The 22,409-nt window shown below is 27.4% G+C and overlaps 1 long non-coding RNA gene across 1 annotated transcript in view; it reads left to right on the plus strand.

Annotated features, from left to right (window-relative positions):
* Nucleotides 1-17,828, plus strand: part of LOC105848025 (somatostatin receptor type 2) — a gene marked incomplete at its 5' end in the record, with an annotated part of 29,201 nt that extends 11,373 nt beyond the window's left edge. Inside the window, 2 exons of the long non-coding RNA XR_010643735.1 lie at nt 3,742-3,847; nt 16,267-17,828. This is a non-coding gene — a long non-coding RNA (somatostatin receptor type 2). The remainder of the gene's footprint in view (nt 1-3,741; nt 3,848-16,266) is intronic.
* Between the last annotated feature and the right edge of the window lie 4,581 nt (nt 17,829-22,409).

Below are 22,409 nucleotides of genomic sequence, written 5' to 3' on the forward strand. Positions count from 1 at the left end.
AGCGGTGTTCTTTTACTCCAAAACTATTTATTTTTAAGTTAAGTCTAGCTGTTTTTACGCGATACTATTTGTATTTTATATTATTCAAAAAAAAAATCTGCATCAATTCATTAATTACGAGCAGTATTAAAAGTAGTTGGGTGTTTTGAACCAGCCTACGTTTTTTTTACATTTAATGGTTTAATTTATCGCTAACAAATACACATTTTTTTTGAGAATGCTAAGACAAGAAAATGATAAAAGCTTTTCGATTCAAAAATTATTCAAACGAAAAGCTAAAATTATGCTTAAGTTTAATAAGAAATGGAACTCTTAATCAACGACAACCTGCAAAACCTTTATAAATACAAAAAAACACAATCAATTAGCTAATTCAATAGCATTTGAAAAAATCAGGTAAGCAGCTTTAAGTTAAAAGAAGAGAAGAATCCTTTCTTTCCTATGTTGAAGCCATGAGCGGTTTTGGTTTCTCATTGACTGAGGAAAATCTTTTTTATAAACTCCTACTTAAACATAATAAGTAAGTAAAACTCTAAAAAGTTATCAAACAAACCTAGCGACGATTAGATAAATCTTTTTTACTACTAAACCCCTTAATAAAGGAACGTTTTGTCACAAATATCAAGTACTGCAGAGATGTTATAAATAATATAATGTTATAATACAAATCTATAATAAAAATTTAAAGGGTGTTGTGAAAGGTGTGCCAACAAAAAACATGTAGAAATTAGACAAAACCAACGTCAGTGGTAATCCTTGAAAACAGAAGGTGATATATTATTGTGGTAATAAGAATCCAGAAGAAATTTGTAAATTTTCTTAATTAAGTTTTTTCATGATTATTTGTGACCGGTGAAATCCTGCCGCATCTTGTGTATAAAACCACTCAAATATCGAATACGTGGACAGAGGGAGGTTTAAGAAACTGTCGTTAGCAGACTACTGAGTTTGGTTAGTTTAATTTACTTGGTTTTAATAATTGGGTTTAAAGTTCTATGTTTCTTTAAGTTAAAAGAAATAGATAATAATTGCTGAAAATCTCTTTACTCGCCTTAATGTTTCTATATTTCAAAAGTGCAGAGAAGGAAGTACTAAATTAGTATACATCTACACATTTCGCGCAACCCTAAGATGTTGTTTTTCTTTAAGCCAATGAAAATGGCTCGGATAAAAGTCTTATTAGATTGGAAAGAAACATCTGATGGTTTATAACAAAGTGCCTTATTAAAGCACTACTATATATTGTACTTTTTGTCGCTTCTTAAAAAACTCCTTGAATTTCTAAAATCCAATATTAAAAGAGTTCTTCAAAAAAGTTGCGGAATTTACTCTTTTGATGTACAGCCACTTGATAGAATTTCAAATAACACAATCAATTAAGTAACATACCAGCTTGGAAAAATCATTTTATCCGCAGTGATTAGATTTATTTTAAAGGTAATAGTTTTAAAATTGTCTTCTTTTTGCCCTGGTATTTCTTTTTTATTACACAAATTTGAATGGACATTTTGCTGACAAAACATAACTGATAAAGTAAAGTAAAATCAGAGTTACTCAATATACAACTAGGTTCAAGTAATTTGCTAATTAAGCAATGTTCAACCCTATTCTAGTCTTAATTGATCTTCAAAATAAATCAGATCGTATAGGAGAATAATTCAAGATCACGTGATCATTCTGATTAAAAAGAGCGATTGAAAAGACAGCTCCTTAATAAAAGCTTATTTTATGATTTGGTGAAAACAGATTGGTGTGTTTAAAGTTAGTTGTAAAAACGAATGTTTTTTTGGAATTAAAGAATGTTTGACGAGAATGGGGCAACAGTTATTATCAAGATAAAATCTTTAAATAATTGGAAACAACTTTTGGAAAAATAAACCTTTTTACATTTTGAATTAAATAGTTAAAGAAATTATTCTTCATAAAATTTTAGGCAAACTAGGAATTTTCTCACGGAAAATGAATAAACATTGGCTCATTATAAAATTATAATACGCCAATATAAAGTTTTTTAAAGAAAAAATCAACAAACTTGACATTATTTTATTTAACTATATAATTTGCTGAAAAGCTTTTATCGTTTTTTTCCTACTTTTATGTTTTCTTAAATTAAAAAAAAAATATTACACTTATTTAAAATAATTCCTTAAATAATTTTTCAGGGCTGATTCTTTATGTATTTACTTTTTATTTTATTTAAGAGAGAGGGGAGGGAGGGGTGAGAGAAAGAATCTTTTAATAAAAAAAGTTTTTACTAATTGGTGCTGACACGAAAGGATACTTTGGACAATTTTTAAACAACAAATTACAAAAATCAAATTTTAATTCAAAATGATTACAAAAACTCATAATTTTTTTGTTTTGTTATATTCTTAACAATTTTCTTAAAAAAGTTCTTTTTATCAGTTTATATTTTTCTCATCTTCATATTGTATTACAATGTTTACAATGTTTACAATGTTTACAATGTTTACAATGTTTTTCAGTTAAGATGTGACCATAGGATGTGACAAACAGAAGACAAAAGTTTTATCATCTAGTCCCTTTGTATTATATTAGCATATTAAAGAAATAATATTCTATCACATAAAAAAGCACTTGTTAACTAAGCTTCAATAACGGAGTAAAGTAGCACGTTTCATAATATGTCTTTTTTTTTTTAATAAATCGCATAGGATAACACATTTAAAAAAATCATAATTTTGCTTTTTTATAAAGATTACAAAATACTTTATAATCATTATGCAACAGTTAAAAATAAAAAAAATTGTGAAAAAAAAATTATACATGTTTTTTTATTGCGCCCTGAAAAATATTCAACTATCTACTTAATTGTATTTTACTTAAGGTGGCGATATTTGGTAATATATTTTTGTCTTTTAAATAGATTTTATGATATATATATATATATATATATATATATATATATATATATATATATATATATATATATATATATATATATATATATAGCGTTATATATACATAGCGTATTAAATGGAAAACACAAAACTGTGATGGAAACTAAAGTTTCATTTTATCAGCAATTATGAAAAGCGTAAACTTTAAGTTCCAATACAATGTTGAGTTTTTTCATGTAATCTAATACTATATATATAAATATTGATGTATTTTGTAAATAATTTAAATTATATTGATCACTCTTTAACAAACAAGAGGCTTTGTATTATAAACATGATGAAATAAACTGCAATAATTATGTGTGTGTGTGTGTGTGTTTATACATTTAATTAGTAAAAACACTTATGTGAAACAATTTGTTGAAGATAAAAATTAGATAAACGTTTTTACTAATTCAATAATGCTTTATATGTATATAGATATATATATATATATATATATATATATAAATATATATATATATATATATATATATATATATATATATATATATATATATATATATATATATATATATATATATATATATATATATACACATACATACATACACACATACATGCATAATATATACATTAGCTTTTCAATTATTTGATTTAAATAATGAAGACTTGATTTTTAGTCAATCACTAATATTATAACTGTATGGAAATATATATATATATATATATATATATATATATATATATATATATATATATATATATATATATATATATATCATCTTCTAAATTTATTTTTTTAGTTTTCTCTATGAATAATTAAATACTTATAAAAAGCTAATAATACTATCTTATAATGCAAAACTTATCATTTGAGTTATCGAATTTCACCAATACAAGTTCTGCCAATAAATACCGTGATGTCTTTTCGTATGAAGAAAACTTGGTCGTTTGCATATGCTACACTGTTGTAACTTTAATAGGTTAAGTTTTTGTTATTTATTAAAATTTTTTAATAATTACATAAGTGATAAACAAAAAATTGAAATTGACTAGCAGTTTTTGGCAAGGTAAAGAGAGAATAGGCAAATATTTTTTAATAAGAAAACTGAATGTAAACGTCCGCTCATTTTTATTGCTGTCTAGTTATCAAACTTCGGCATTTTGTTATGTTATTTCTCAGAGGTCTAAGGTTCGTTGCTGGCTTTGGCATTAAGTGACCATCGGTAAGGAAGGAGGCGTGAATTTCCTTTTTAAATGTATTAACAAAGTATCAAAAGTTATATAAAAGTGCTAATAAAGTGAAAACAGTTACAATAAGCAGGTAAACTAAATAAATAGTATGTTACGAAGTAAATAATAAACGCTCATTATTGCTTATTAGACACACACCTTATAAGTTTAATTGAACTCAAAGTTATTTGAGTATTTTATCATATTTTCCCTCAAACTGCGCTTTTGTCAACAAATCTTGTAATATCATGTAGAAAAAATCTGTCATAAGATGAACTTAGCGTTGAATCCATTTTACACAAAAAGATTAAGATGCTTATTGGATCTTTTGGTTCAACCTCAATTAGGCTTCAATTCTAAAAGCTTTCAATTACGGCTTGGCAAAGAAGTGTATAGCAATAAAGTATGACGCATCATCAGGACAGCATACAATCTAATTTAAGGCATTAAAAATCTTTAATATTCGTATATTATTAGGATCGGTGAATATTATAAAAACTTTTAAATTATATTAGTAGTGCAGATGATGTTTATCGTGATTTCAGATTGTGTAATTTTCACGTGACTGTAATGTTTAAAAAAGTATCCTTGGTAGATATAGTAGAACTACTCTTTTATAAGCAGTTAATGCATGAGCTTAAATATTCAGGGTTTATAAAAAAGTCATAAATCAGACACCGACTCTGGATGTACCATGGTATCTTTTTGTTAGAGTGTCTCTCTGTTGTTATCCTAAAAGGACTTCTCATATGACAGTCATAACAAGATTTATTAACTTACAAAAATCAATGTAATTCATAAATGAAAACTTTTGCTATGTTCAAAAATCTTCTTAAAAAAGCTTTTTTTTCTAAATTTATATTTTCGTCATCCTCATAATAAATTTATTACAATATTTTTAAGGCTAAATTTGACCGGAGAAGGCAGAAGTTAAAAAACCTATCATATAGCGCCGTTGTATCATTACCGTATTAAATAAATATGATGTGTAATCAGTATGATGAATGTATATTACTTACAAATGTATTGTATGAATGTTACGTTATCCCAAACCAATAATCTTCTCGAGGATCTACTCTGGATATACACCAAGGTATCTTTTTGCTAGTGTCTCTTTGTTTTTCAAAATAATTTTTCTCAGGGCATCCCATCAGGACAATTTCCACAGATCTTAGAAATGACACTGAGAATAAAGGAAACAAAATGGTGCCCGTGCCCGTGGTGATCTGTGAAAAGTCTTGACTGTCTTTTCACAGATCACCACGGAATAGTATTTAACCAGAAAATTCACGGCTCCTTTCATACCATACACACCATATCTTACCAGAGCTGGCTTCAAACCCTAGACCTCTAGTTTTGAAACCAGAACTCTAACCACTACACCACGGCCTACTTAAAAAACTTTCATTTAACTTTTATAGCTGTCACACATTTTATTCTTATTACAACTTTAATTCCTAATATTACCAGTCATTCAGAACAATATACTACAACAAGAGATGGGTGCAAATGTTCTTATAAATATTTTCTTTTTATAGGGTGGTAAAAAATTAAAATACTTTCTGTAAAAACAAAAAAAAGTTAAAGATTTTGTAAAAATTATTAACAGTAAAAATTCAAGACTGTTATATGAAACATCTTTAGTGTTGTTATATAAGCAGTATAAATTCAAAGACTGTTATATGAAACATTTTTAGTGTTGTTGATTGGGCTGCAGTTATGTAGAATGGTCAAGAGTTTCTTGGAAAATCAATAGAATAAAGAAAAAAAAAAGCAAATTGAAATATAATTTTAAATTGATATCTGCGGATATATATGCATGTCTACCTGAAACATAAATATCTATATACATATACACAAACAAACACACATAAAGATATATATATATATATATATATATATATATATATATATATATATATATATATATATATATATATATATATATATATATATATATATATATATATATATATATCTGTCTGTGTTTGTTTGTGCATATGTATATGTATATATGTTTAGGTGGACATGCATATATGTACGCAAATATCAATTTAAAATTATATTTACAGTTTCGGACAAAATATGGTGGACAAACTCAAATTTAGAACTAAAGTTGATAAAAAACTAAAAAAAACTAGTAAAACAATTGAACATATTATTTTTTATATAGTTTTTTATGTTGTTAACAAAATTTAAAACTTTTGAATCATACTAAAAATCATTAAAAAAATTTTATGACATATTTTCCCTAACAAACTACATTTTTCTTTGAACAAAACAACCCAGCCAACACAAACACGTGTTTTTAGAATCTAAAATGTTAACACCTTTAGAGATCTAAATTCAGATAACTATAAGACATCTAACTGTATTTATCTTTGAGGCAGCTAAAAATATCTGTCTCAAGACGTCTAAGAGATGACTACTAATAAATGTTTTATATTATAATTGAGAACTTGAAAGTTGTAATTAAGAAAAGTGAGATGTATTTGAGAAATACAACATGTAATTTAGAAGTTGCAATATGTAATTCAGAAACACAACATGTAATAAAGAAATTTTGAAATTTAATTAAGAAATCCAACATGTAAATAAGAAATCGCAACATGTAATTTGAAAAACAAATGTTGTAATTAAGAAATGGTTATGTAAATTAAAATACATTATTTATAATTGTGAATTCAATGTAAGCTTTAAGATCATTGTAAAAGATCTTCTTGGACATGCATTTTAATAAGTTAACAATATCAAACTTAACATTTTTATGCACCAGCAATACAGTAATACAGTAATAGTATTGAAAGATTGTTGTGTTATTTTTCAATACACTATGAATAGAAAGTCTGTTATTAAATTGAATCCGTGCAAGCATTTATTTCACCAAATTTGTTTACAACCCCAGTAAACACACAAACGTCGACACAACGTTTTGACAGAACGTTTAGATTTAATCGATTATCCGTTTAGAATGAAATCCAGGTTAACGTTTAGAACAAAAGTCCATAATACGTCCATATTCAAACGTATTTTAGACGTCTATTTTAGGATTATAATAAAAACATAAAGCGTTTAGATTTTGTCTTATTTACGTTTAAATCTAATCAAATATAACGTATATAAAGCGTTTAGATTAAGTCTAAGTAAACGTATATTATACTTTTAGATCTTGTCTAATAGTTTCCTTGATTTAGTTAACGTAATTTCAATTTATTTAAGTTTATAAAACTAATATAAATTAAAATTACGTTATAAGTTTTTAATTTTATATAAGTAATAAGAGCTATTTAGGTCTTAAAATTTATAAATAAGATATAGTTATAAAAGCGATGAAATTTATAAATAAGATATAGTTATAAATGAACTGGTCTTAATTTTGGTATTTTTTATAACTATTATAATATGTTTATAAACTTTTATACTATACTACTTATACTATAATATTATTTTATAAAACTATATATAAAGTTATAAACTTATATAAAAATTTTCGTTAGGCGGGGATATAGAGAAAAAATGTTTGTGCGCTCTACTTGTTTATGCTTCGATAATTAAAAAAAAATTAAATGATCATTCTTTTTCAGTGAAAATTTTATAGTTTACAACTTCTATTAAATATTTTCAAATTTAATCTAATTACCAGAAAGTAAAAGTTTAAGTCAAAGATTACTAAAAAAATTAATAAACCTATAAACAAATATTTTGTATCACTGTTTTTCTCTGGTTTATGCACTATCAAAAATCTTCCAAAAATACAGTCTAACGCTTGTTCATCGTGCACCTGTTTGTGCAATATCATCTTATACATTCGTATTCTGATCGTCTGACTTCGTAACCTGATTTGTATTTTAAAAAAACTAGCGTAAAACAGTTAAAATAGTAAAAGCGAATTAATTTGTAATTATTTTACTTTACATTCAGATCAAATTTGTTTTCCAATGTCATTTATAGATAAATTATTATAATCTAACAGAGCTACACTCATAAAAAAATATCGCGTTTTTTCACGGAAAATTTCCGTCAGCTGCAATAACCAGCGGCCGTGGTGCAATGATTAGAGCGCTTGCTTTATAAGCAGGAGATCGAGGTTCGAAACGAGCTTTGGACATATTTTCGCGCCACGGTAAGGAAGGAGGCGTGACCTTCCTGGTTAAATGCACTTCCGCGGTGCTCTGTGACAAGACCGTTAGGTCTTCTTGGGGCACCTAAAATACAAAAAAAAAAAAAAAAAAAAAAACCAAACGCGGTGTTAAATTTTGTTCAAAAATCTCTCGATTGCCAGTTTGCATGTGTTTTCACACTCACAGTCATAGTAAGCGGAAACCATGTGAAAATAACAATAAAATTTTAATAGAACAATCCAATGATATATCATATAATTAGATATCTAACTTCGATCCGAGAAGTGAAGCCGCTTTTTGCCGTTTTTACAAATGGCGGAATAAATTTGTAAACAAATATTTTTAACTTTTCTCTTCTTAAACGAACTAAATATATTTTGAATTTAAATGCTATTTATGTAAAAGTGTGAAGCGGAAATTATAATACTTGTAAAATAATAGTTTATGATTCCTTAATTTATTTTCGATTAAAAAGAGTTTAAAGTTTTGAATAGAAAAGTAAAACGACAGACGCTTTTAAAGCATTTTTATGAATTAAACTTTTTAATAAGCATAGACTCATAAAAAAACTTTTATACGTATTTTATAATTATTAAAAATTGTTTTTGAATAATCTTTAATTTATTGGGAACTTTTGACTCGCATTTCTAACTTTATTCCACACTTCGACCTGAGCTTTTGCCTTTTTTTCAATGGCGGACTATTGTTATAAAAAAAATAAAAGCGGCTTCATTTTTTATCCAATAAAATCCCGCAAGTTGGATATTTAGTTTATATAATATATCATTGGACCAATCCATATAAAAAGTTTTGCAAGTGGTTTCTATCGGTACAGACATTTTGCGCAAAACTAGAACTTTATTAAAAAAAAAAAAAAAGCGTATGTTTATGTACCTCATCCCACCATTTTTTATTTATATTGAAAAAATTGATATTTCAAATTGATATTTGCAGAAAAAATATTACAAAAATGGACACTCCAATTATAATTATAAATCCTGAATAAAAAATAGTTATCAAAAAACTAAAAATCTAAGTTTCTTCTATGTAAAATAATATTTAAACTTAAGATTTTGTAAAAAACCAAATTAAACAAAAATAATTTAAAGAAATTATGAAATATAAGTAACCTAGTAGTAAATAAAATAAAAAGGAAAATTCTTCTTAAAAAATGCTGCTATAAAAATTATTGTAAATTGGTTTGTAGTTGAAGGTTCTTTTTATTTCGTTACAGTAAGTTGTCAAGTACAACCTTTTCGTAAGTTGTCAAGTAGAGCCTGCCAATACCTAAAAAAAATATTAAAAATTACTACTGTCCTAACAATTTATCATACATGTTCTATTTTCATTCAATTTGTAAATTCTATTTCATAAATCGACACACACTGTAATTTGCATTGCTTGTTGTACACAGGGCCGTCCCGAAGGGGGGTGCAGGGGTGTCCCACCCTCCCGTAAAGCTGTCATAGCCTAGCTTTAGATATGTTGTGGATTAAATAGCTAACCTTAACTTATTCTTAAACACATAGAATAATTTAATCTTAAACCAATATAATAACTCAACCTTTAACCAATAGAACTACTATATACATCAGCACCTTAATTTATTCAAAAAAAAAACAAAAAACATAACATTAAAAAAGGTGTCATTTTATTGACAATTTTATAACAGGTAATACTTATAAAAACTAATCGAAATAAAATATTTTCGTATTTTGAATATGCTTTTTTATGAAGGTTATATGAAAATATCTTCATATGGTATAAATAAAATTCAAGCAGTTGCGGGTTTTAGTGGGGGGAGGGGCATGGGGGTAGTAGCCATCCTTTGGGACTTTTTTTCAGAAATATTCTTTTGTAAATGGACTATTATACAGAATTGGAAAATTATACTGACGAATAAAGTTGACTGTTATACGTATATGAACTTGGTTATTACACTATAGTACTAAAAATTAAAAAAGAAAGTAACTTATCAATGAAAATATAGGGAAACTTTTTTTTGTAGACCTTTTTAGCCTCCTCCTTGACGAGTGACAAAACCCGCCTCTGTATTCAAGTCTAAAAAAATATATTAATTAACTTGAATAAATATAATTTCTAAAATCGAGATATAGTTAAAATATAAAAGGATTTTCAGAAATAAAATGAAACCAAAAGATTAGTTGCTTGTAGATTCTTTTTAATATTTTCCGGCACAAATTTTTTAATAAACACCCATTAAACTAAGCAGCTTTGCAAGTCATTATACCTGTAATTCCAGTTTTGAAATTCACAATACTTACTTGGACCATGGCTTAATTTAGATAACTAGGGCCGGCCCAAACAAATGCGGGGTCCGGTGCAGGATAACCCTGCGAGGCCTTAATATAATTAAAGTACATATATGTGCACCTATATGATTTTTTACACATATTATTTACATTTGCACGATATTATATTACACATTTACAACGGCACCAAAAACAATATAGTTGTAAGTAACCAAAAATATCATAAATAAATAAACTAACATTTCAGTCATCAAAACTTTCTTTAATAAACCAAATAACAAAAAATAGAACTAAATTGAAAAAATATAGATACATTCAATACAAAGAATTCCAGATTTATCTCAATTTATTTCATTGCTTGCTTTATGGTAAATTCGAAGATTACATCATCGTAACTTTCCATAGAAAAAATTGCTAATGAAGTAAATCTTTCTTGGCTTATGGTAGACCCCAAATAATTTTTTATTAACTTTTATCTTGAAAAAGATCTCTCTGCTGAAGCGACTATAATTGGTAAAGTTAGTATAATTTTAAGCGCAAGAACGAAATTCGGATATAACTCAAATAGATTATCTTATAACAAATATTGCAGTATTTGTAATATTCTGAAGTTGGAAGGCCAAACTCGACGACAGATTTTGATTTGATACATAATCCATCACATCAATATCATCTTGCAATCTCATATGTAAATCTTTACAATATTTTAGAAGTTCATGCTCACTCATGTTTTTAATATTATCCGAATTAAATAAAAAACCATGCAATGTTTCTTGTTCTTTATAAGATTTAAATCTTCTCGTGAATGAATTATTCGCATTATCATCAACGAAAAGAAAATACTGAATTCGAAAATATTCTTCACTCGATAAAAAATTTCTTACAGTTCTTTGAATCTTAAATTCAAGCGTCACTTGTTCTTCTTCAGCAATTTCCTTAGCTAAAGTTATGGAAGAGTTGAGTTCCGTTTCACGGTATTTTTTCAAAAAATTCTAAAAGTCCTTTTAAATGTGTATTCGCTATACTGATATCCGAATCGGAGTATTAAAAAATCTTGCTTATGATATTTACTTCATTCAATATGGCATACCAAATTACCACAATTAATATAAACTCAAAAGAACGTATCTGGTATGTCGAAGTAGATTTTTTAAAGCTAAAGAAAATTGTGGTATTTGAAATCTTACAGATTTCATGCTTTCCAGACGGTATTCCCATCTTATTTCTAATATCTACTCTATATAAGTTTATGAAATCTATTATTTATTCGTCTATTTTTTATAATTCAGGTGACCTATGGTAATCTTTTACAATATCCTAGACATGTCTGCTTTTAATGCTTTTGTAATTTCCATTTTGTTTTCAGACGGCATTCCCATGTTGTTCAACGTTTAAAAAATAGAATGTTTTTTTATTTATTTATTATAACAGAATACTTTTAGTTGAAAATTATAAAAATAGAACATTTTTATCATAAATTATAAAATTAGAACACTTGTAAAGGAATGTCAAAAAGCTTGTTTTTTAATCAAAAATATTAGGGTTTTTTTTCATTCTATTGTTTATGAAATACACAATATGGTTCAAAAAACAAATTTGTGCATGCGTTTTTTTAAACGTTATTGTTACTTTGTTAATAATATACATGTTTTTCAGATAAATTGAAAAAATATGTCAACTTTGTTATGCCTGATTTTAAATCCAAATGCAACGGATTTTTCGAAGTGCGGGGCCTACGGAATCGCGGGGCTTTGTGTGACTGCACCGCTTGCACCGCTGTCCGGCCGGCCCTTAACAAAAACATCAACGTTTTTAATAATCAGATAACTTGTATCAGATTACTATAACCTTATACAAAATATCAACTTTGAAAAAAAAATTACAAATTATTTTTGTTTTGAACATGCAGCATATAAATGGATATTAATGAATATGAATGAGAGAAGCACAGTTTTTTAAGATATAAACCAACATTTGTATGAAAAATTATTAATATAAAACATTTAAATTTATAAAAATAGAAAATTTGTGAACACTTCAGTTCATTACTTATATAATGTAACATATTTATATAGTCGTTTGAATATACAAATTATAATTCCAAATATACTTTTTTGTAGCTGTTTATACTTTTTATTCACAGTAGTACCAGCCTTTACATTCATGTAGGTCTTTCAATAAACTGTTGTAATCAATAATAAAGTTCATAATAATAAACTTCAATAATAAAAATGTTTCTTAATTTAACAATGACTTAATAATAAGATAATAATATGTATCTAAGTAAAAAATTTATCCTTCATAAAAATATTTAATAAAGTTACGATACAAGTATACAAAAAAAAAATGCAGACTAAAATGAAGACAATTTTAAAATTTAATGAACATAACTTTGAAATTAATGAATACGAAATAAAACAGAAAAAAATAGGAAACAAATATAGAAGTTAAATTAGTAGGGGAGACCGGGGCTAGTTGGCCGCAGGGGTAAGTTGACGAACTGCGTTTATCTTTAGAGCCTTTTATCAGAAAGTGACAAAAATTACTCAGAAACTTCCTCATTGACCATTTCATCATTCACTGTAGTATTGTCAGGATTAGCGCATGCGCATGGGAGATATTGAGATTTACGCGTTTTTTGGACAAAAACGTCACTTTTAGAATATCGCTTCCTTTTTACTCTACAAAGAAAATATTTAGTCGTATGAAAAAAAAATTATTGTAAAAGTTCCAGTCACAATTGGTTTACTATATCCATTCAGACTTTTTTTTCAAAGCTGCCGTTTTTCAGGATCTATAGACTGTTTATTAAAAAAAAAGCTTTCGGGGTAAGTTGACAAATTTTTTACGGGGTAAGTTGGCTCATAGCATTTACTATGGAAAAAAATATTTATTTTTATAAAATTATTTTTTTTTATTTTTTTTATTTTTAACAATATTGAAAATATTTATTCTTACAAAAAAATTTAAAAAAAATTTTGTTTAGTTTTTTTCTCCACAAATAAAAGGTGGGTTACTGTTTGGCTTTTATACGGACTAATATTTGGTACCAGCTAAAAGTAATATTAAATTTTGGGATAAAATTGTTGCAAAAATTAATTTTAAAAAAATTTCTATTAATTTTGCACTTAATAGTGCATTAATAATCATTTTTATAGTTTGCGCCAACTTACCCCGTGGTGGGTTAAGTTGGCGCAACTTTTTTTTTTTTTTTGAGGGTCCGGAAAGGCCCCAAGAATTTTTTTTTTTAAATGAATGCAAATTTTATAAGATACCCTAATCCATACTCTTTAAGACTACACTTTAATATTTTTTAAAAAAATGTACTGTTAGGGCTACAGAGCTCATAGAGTAAAAACCGAGCCAACTAGCCCCGGTCTCCCCTAATTAATATAAGAAATAATGAAGATTTAATAATGAAATGATAAAACTTGGAACTTCAAAAACTTTCAAGCATTTTTTTTCCTCACAAAGCCGGCTTACCTCAGCCAAAAGAAATTAATGTTTTAAATATCCTAAAAACACTGATGTGTAGTTACACATTGCAAGTTAAGATAATTGTAAACATTTTTTCATACTTTTTTAAATATATACTTTTTATACCTACAAATATATATATTATAAATATAATATAAATATTATTTTTATGAAATATTTTATATCAACAATAAAATTAAAAAAAAAACTTTTAAATGTCAAGTGACAAATAAATAAAAAATTTTATATCATTTACATTTTAACATTCAAGATAAAGTCTTAAAAAATAGATTTTTTAAAAATTTAATCAAATAATAATTTTTTTTTTTTAAATAGCTGCCAATTTTCCGAAAGTTTTTCAAAATGTCACATAGAAACATCAGAGATAAACTCATATTTGTCTTTTACTTCATTTATAAAAAAATTCCGCAAATGGTCCTTTAAGATTTAGGTTCATGTTTAAGGAGAGATTTTAAAGTTAATTTATTATTTTAGGTTTTAAGACTTTTTGGAAATCAAAAATGTCAATTTTTACAAGAAAAAATAAGATATCTTTAGATATATTTATTAACTTTCAAATCTCTAGCTGAAAAGAAAGATATTAATGCAAGTATCAATTTCAAATGTAAAACTGTGTGTATAGAAGAGGAAATATAGTGATTTATTGAGTATCTTTTTGTAGACTTATTTATTATGGTTTAAATAATAAGAAGAATGTGTAAAAATACAAATATTCTTCCATGAACAAAAATATAACTTATATTTCAGTATATTAACACATTAAAACATTCAACTTTTGACTAAATAAGCCATGAACCTGGATTATTTAACTGCATTTTTTAGTGTAGACTGAACCAAACGTAATAATATTCCAGTCTACATGACATTTAGTTTTAATAGTCGCGTAAACAATTTGCGCGGAAAAAATTTTGGCCAAAAATTAACGCCGTGAAACCTCCCGTTATTTTATGGAAAAACTCATCACATGTTAGCGAAAATTTCCGTTTATAAACGAATATTTCCGTTAATAATAATTATATATGATATGTTAGTTATTAAGTTACATATATAAAGTATATGTTAAAAATGCACTATAGTGCATTTATAACATAAATACACATGCTAACTCGGAAAACATCTACTTTTCGTTGTCCACTAAGTAATATACGTAAAAGTAACATATTGCGACCTTAGAATAACAAGGGGTTTACTCACAATAGAACCTATAGTGAACTAAAATCTTGTTGTTCTTAAGTTGCGATATAACAACTTTAGCGTTTTATTACTTTTTAAAAGACAAAAAACGCTCAATTGGTTATTTTATATTTTGTATAACGTTTTATATACCATATAAAACGTTTACATAACGGGTAGTGTTAAACTGTCTGAACTAATTATAAATAAGAAAATTATTTTCACAGAACGTTGAATAAAAAACTTATCAAATCGAATTTATAAATATACAACTAAATAAAAGCTAGATTTTGTTTATAAAATTAAAACTAAAAAACCAACAAATCAGTTTTTAACCAGATATTATAAAATTAACCAAGAAAAAAAAATGACCTTAGTCTGAGATATTTACTTTGGAAAACGAAAGAAGTCATCCTTGTTTCGGTTTTTACCTTTTAAAAAAAGTTTTTAATGTTTTAGAAATCACACTTTCAAGTATTATGCAAACTCCAGATTTAAATATGTTTATGCTTAATTAATGGAAATATTGTGATTAGAGCATGAGAAGAAAAATGCTATGATTTGATACCCCTTGTGACTTCCCTCCCCAAATGTGAGGGTAATAAGTTTATAAATGTTTTTAGCATTTTATTTAAATTAATCAAAAAGTTTTAAGTTTCAGTTAAAATCTTTTAACGTTTAAAAGATATGACCATTTAAAACTTCCGCCCTCCAAAAAGGCCGGGAGTCTTTAGTTAGGCCGAGAGTCGTAAATATTACCTATTTTATTTTTACTTTTATTTTCCTCGCATTTGTAAAACATTAAAAATCCTGGTTTTTGACCTCTTCTTTGAATACTAAATGTTGAGATATTTGAAAATTGTTTCAGTACTAAGAAGTAACAAAAAGTTTGTTAACTCATGTTATCTTGCTGTTTTCAGAGTATTTCAAAGATTTGAAGAAAAGGGATTCTATAAAAGAATTATGCCAATGTTATGAATTTCATACCTTTATTGAGCCCCTGTCTGTTTATTATTTTTTGTATAAAAACTTTGCTTTAATTTTTGGTCCAAATTATAGTGTATTTTGTTTGTGCTTTATTTATTATTGTTATTTCTTTTTCAGGTATAATATCGAATAGCTTGGTTTCTTACCTTATTATACGTAATTCTAAACTTAGAACTATTGTCAATTTGCTAATTTTGAACCTTGCAATTTCTGACATAATTGCGTGTTTAAGCATTTATCCGTTTATCTACATTGACTTAGCTGTGACAAGGATACGAGGTGCTACAGCAAATCTGCTATGCGGTTTTACGGATGGTTTGTTTGGTTTCTTTGCTGCAGCCGCTGTATCCTTTGTAACTTTAAGTTTGCTTTCTATCACTAGATACTTAATTATAAACCACCCATTAAAAGTATCATGGAGACTCAAGTTGAAACATATGAAATGGGTGTTCGGATTTACTTGGGCATTAAGTTTGGGACTTGTTATACCTAACGTTATATCATTTAAATACAGTGAAAATTTCAAGCTATGCATAAGAAATTGGGCCCGTGGTGTTAATCCACTTGTTTACTTCATTTTTACAATTATTTTAGGATTATTGTTGCCTTTGTCTTCTCTATTGTTTACATATTTCACCAGTTTGTATACACTGTACATTAAAGGTCGGTATAGTAAAAACACACAGAATAAAAACTCGGCTGCATCAAAAAGAAGTTTTGAAATAAAGCAAAAAGCACTCAGATGGTTAGGTTTCCTCGTGTTAGTTTATTTAATTTGTTGGATACCTTTTGTTACATACTGGTTTTTTTCTGTCGTCATTGGTAATTACTCAGTTAATAATTACGAGGATGTAAGAAAAGGTGTTCGCCTCACAAGAGTAACATTATTTTTTGCTGCATTCAATCCTGTTCTTAATCCCATAATTTATGCATATAAAAGCAGACAGCTAAGAGCTGCATTTAAATTATTATTTGGATCGCGAGTTCGTGCTGAATCAACTTCAACATTAAAAAGTACTTTCGTTGATCAGTTTGAAACTATAGAGCAAAACACTTGAATTTAACGTGCATGAAATACCTTTTAAACTTTTTTTAGCCGTTTCTTAATATCTCGGCAGTTGAAAAACTTCTATTTATTAAAATGAAATTTTAATATTTTGTTGGTAATAATAACTATAATATTTACCAACAGTGCCGTGGCTAATGGGTTAGAGGCCTCCTCCCACCCAAATCCTGTCATTAGGCCCCAAAATTATAAAAATTTTCCACTAGCTATTAATAAAAAAAAAAGAACGTCCTCAAATTTGTAACAGGGTTCCTAAATTTGCCTACTAAATTTAGTAGCTCCCTTTCCCCCCTCCTCAATTAGGGTGTGTGGGGTAGCCTAACCACGGCTCTGTTCACCAAAATTTTTTGCAAGAATATCGCACCTATGAAATAATAGATAGTTTCTAGCTTGAAATTGTTATAAAGAAATTAAAAAAAAAAATTGTAAAATGAAAAAATTCTGATCAACCAACTTTCTCAGTTTATATAAAAAATATTCAATCAAAAACTAAAAAAAACAAAAACTAAATTGTAGTTTTACAACGTGATAATGGCTGCTTAATTTAGTAATAGATATAAATTGAGTATATAAAACTATGTATTTTGTAAATGTTAGTTGTAAATTATATTTATTTGTGGTTTTTGTCTTCAAATATTTCGATAAAATTTATAAAAACCTAAAATCTATAATTTTTTTTTTACAACAAATAAAATGACATGTATTACACACAGCTTTACGTAACTAATTTGAAAAATTGTTGATTAGAGAAATATAAAACATAGATATATGAAACAATTTTATTCGTAAGTATTTCTTGAAGTTTTATACAAAATTTTAACTTTTTTTTTTATAATTATGACAAGTAGTAATGATAGTTTTTTCTAAAGATACAGTTAGATAAATAATTCAGTTTATTAATAAAACATTTAGTTTAACAATAAATAGTTTCTTGTCATAGGCGTGTCCAGACCTTATTTGCAGGCCGTGCACAACAGTGGCATATTCATGGGAAGTAGGTTCCTACTTGCCCTGATTTTACTTTAGGTAATACTTAGGTTATACTTGGGTAAATAAATAATTAAAAAGGCTTTCTATATCTAGAAAAGTCTTTTTTTCCCATCCATTTTTATAATTAAAGTTCTGTTCGGTGATTTTTTCGCGCTTTTAACTCTCTAAAAGGTCAAAAAAAAAAAAAAGGGTAACTCTCGGGTCACTAACAGCACTATTAAATAGCGTATTATTATACAGAAATCGCTAGCAATTCATAATGTAAGTTAGATCAAATTTTGCTGGTCACGCCTGTGCATTAAATAGCGTATTATTATACAGAAATCGCTAGCAATTCATAATGTAAGTTAGATCAAATTTTGCTGGTCATGCCTGAGCGTGACAAGCAAGAACCGTAGACACGCCGATGTTTCTTGTTTTAAATTTTTTAATTATATTCTCGCTAAAAACAATTTGTAGAAACTTTATATTAATTTATTATAGTATTTTTATGAAAATTGTGTGTGTGTGTGTGTGTGTGTGTGTGTGTGTGTGTGTGTGTGTGTGTGTGTGTGTGTGTGTGTGTGTGTGTGTGTGTGTATGTATGTATGTATGTAAAAATTCTGTAATTTTTAAAAATTAGTAAATAGACCATTTTATTTGAATAAAGATCTATGTATTAAAAAATAAAAAATGCCGCTATGAAAATAAATTTCTAATAAAGAACTTTAATGTCATCCAAGCGGACTTTCCATAGCATTTTTTGTATATATTTTTGTTGTAACTTTTTTTTGACGGAGCCGAATTATGCAAACTAGTTGGCCTCTATATCTTATACACTATTTCCATATGGTCTTAGTACTACCGGTCTATATAGAGATGATGGTTTTCTGCTTCTATAATATCAGTGGTCAATTATAGAAGCAATAAGTTTTTCGGCTAAACTTAAACTTATAAATAAGTTTAAGTTTAGCCGAAAAACAGGATCATGAATCATGGCTTTCAGTCTCTTCCAGCTTTTATATTTTGAATCAGGTTGTTTGCTTTTCTTAAGACTACTGAAATACATTATAAACTTTTTGTATCCATCAGGTAGTGGTTTAGGCTTTTGAGCACATTTTTCATTTTCACACGACCAATGCCAACAAAACTGCATTGGATAATCAAGTGTTCTAGTGATGTTTCATTGGTTGCTTTTCTACTAGGAAAGTCATGTAGAAATTGCCACATTGCTTTTAATATATTATTCAGCTCCCAGCCACTTGCTCTTGCCCATGCTTTAAAACTGTCATAAATGATATGGAGACCACAGTTTCCAATATCTACATGAGGATCAATTTTTTCCTCTTTCGTTTGTTCCTTTAAATTATCTAGAAAAAGCAAATTTACATTTAACCCATTTGATGATACTGGTAGAATCTTTTATTTATCTATATCAGAAATTTAGTTTTAGAATGTTTGCACAACACTATGTGCTATTGGGCGCCCTATAAACTCTGATTTAAGATAAGGAGTATTAACCACACTTGTATTGTCAGCCCAAAATCTAACTAAAAGGTCAATTTGACCCTTCTGAAAAACTTGGTTCATGGATTCATCACATAAAATAGTGTAATAAGGTGTATTAGATACGGAAGTTAGCAACTTATTTTTTAAAAAGAGAGCTAATCCGAATGATGCAATTTAACTGGCCTTGGTGGGTCCGCATTAAAAAAAACTTAGCAATGTCACTATTTGAAAGTATTTCATTAAAAAATTTACCATAATCAGTTAAAGAACTCATTGAAAATATAGAATACACAATATTAAGGACCCAAAGAACTTCAGCTTCAAGTGCAGATGTATTTATTAGCATTTTATTAATTTTTTTTTAGTGTTCTGTTTTGTTTGAAATATATATTATCAAGTTACTGAGTATATATTTAAAATTTTTTAAAAGTTATTCAAAATTATACAATATGGTGTTTCATATTTTATCAATTCGATTCGATTTATAAATTAACCAGTCTTCAACTAATTGTGTAATACTTAATGTTTTTTTTAACCTGAAGTTAAGAGCTTTTAACAAATTTAATTTCATGGAATGCCGAAATATTTTTTGTCTTTTTCTTCATGAAAAGAGAAAACTCTTGAAAAGAGAAAACTCTTGGTTCATATTTAGTTTGTTAAACTTCACCAAACTGAATGATAAACTTTGATTAAACAGCCCTGCACCACTATGGACCAGTTTGAAATTTTTCCCAATTTGTCTCAAACTCTGCAGTAGTTAACAACGTTTCTGAAAGATCTATTAAAGTTTTATCAGACTTTGTACACAATGTTCACAATAAAGACTATCGTCAGGAGTTACTACTTGCTATTCAACAAAGAAGAGAAAACCTTCACGAGGCAAAGACTAAGAAAGATCTGCAATCAGCATATGAAGCGATTGTGAAATAATTAATATAAGTTTTTAATGATGACGTTAATTTAATGATGAATATTGAATTGTAAATATATACTTTTATTTAATAAAACTTAAACATTTAATTTTTTTTTTTGATTTTTTGCAAAAACAACTATGCCACAATACCACGAGAATATTATAAAGTTGAAGAGCTACCATATACTTGCTATTCTTGAAGCAACAAAATTGTTAACAACAATTCTACTTTTAACCATGTTTCATAAGCTCATTAAGTCTTTTTATCTTAAAAAGATTTAAAATAAATTATTATTATTTGGCTATTAAGGTTAGCGCACGGGTCAGGTTACCTCCAAGGTAAAAGGAAATTTTTTGAAAACCAATATAAACCTCATTACCACGAAATAAATGACAAATATTACATAATTAGCAATAAATCCACCAACTAAATAGGTGGCGGGACTCAAATTTTGGTTAAAAAAAGCTACTTGTCAAAATTTACCGCAATTACACCAACTAAAATGGAGTTACCAATATGGGTCAAAGACCACAACAAAAATGGCATGCTAGAGCTCATTCTAGTAAGAATCTACCCGCAACAATTACCACAAGATTAGTCGTTCTGCATTGTTGCATGCACTTACATACCAGAGTGGCTAGCCAACAAGCAAAAAACCATCACTCTTCCAGCTCCTACACCAAATATAGAATATTATCTCTAGTATCACACGCGATACCGATCCTCTGATATATTTAACTGGTGACTTGAACGGTGCCAACACCAAAAATATAACCAAAGCACAAATTCTTCACCAATTTAATAACCAACCCACTAGACAAAACCGTGTTTTAGTCTAGTTGGTTGGTTATTAAATTGGTGAAGACTATGTAAAACCGTTTTTTAGTCTATAATACTTTCAAACTCTCCAAAAATAGTATACAAATGCACAAACCTTCCAACGCTTGGGAAGTCAGATAACAATTTTGTGCACGCTCTCCCATTAAATTCATTCTATTTCCAGACTAAACCAGCACCCATATTAGCAACATACAGATCCGGTAACATTGCGGACTCTGCAGAAGCTCTAAGAGAAAAAAATTGAAAACAAATTAATTCAAGTCGTTTATTAAACTTTTCCCAAAACAATGGTTAGCATTTTACTTATTCTACCATCACATTATTCAGATAGAAAATAACCAATCATTTACAACCAAAATTTTCAAGGATAAACCATGGATGACACTAAAAAACTAATCCAAATCCGACGAAATAATACCACACTAGCAATCTTGAGAAATGGAAAACAACATGAAAAATTATTAACTCAAAAATATGGTACCGCGAAAAACAGTTCTATAGTGGCCTCAGTAACAAAACCAGCACCTGGTGGAACGAAATAAATATAATGAAAAAAGCCTCGAAAACCTAATAAATTGATACAGGTATAGCAAAGCAATTAAAAGAAGATTTTAAAAGTGTCTGTAATGGTCAAAGCAACCGGAAAATTCTAGCTTTATAATTAAATCAATTCACCAAAACGTATTCTTACTTTTTACTATAGACATTGTTTCAAATCTTTTAAAAAACCTCAAACAATGATCTCCTGGACCCGATCAGATCTCCCCAAAACTACTCAAATGCGTACAGCGAATACATTTAAAAAAGAATAAATGTAAAGGTATTAGTCCAGAAATTGCAGATAATATTCATTAAGTATAATAACAAACGTTATTATACTTAATGAAATAGTTGACAAATTTCTTAGGAGAATTATACTAAAAGACGTTTTAAAAAGTGTAGAAATCTTTATCAGCAGCTTC

Source organism: Hydra vulgaris, chromosome 14, assembly GCF_038396675.1.
Source record: "Hydra vulgaris chromosome 14, alternate assembly HydraT2T_AEP".
NCBI lineage: Eukaryota > Metazoa > Cnidaria > Hydrozoa > Anthoathecata > Hydridae > Hydra > Hydra vulgaris.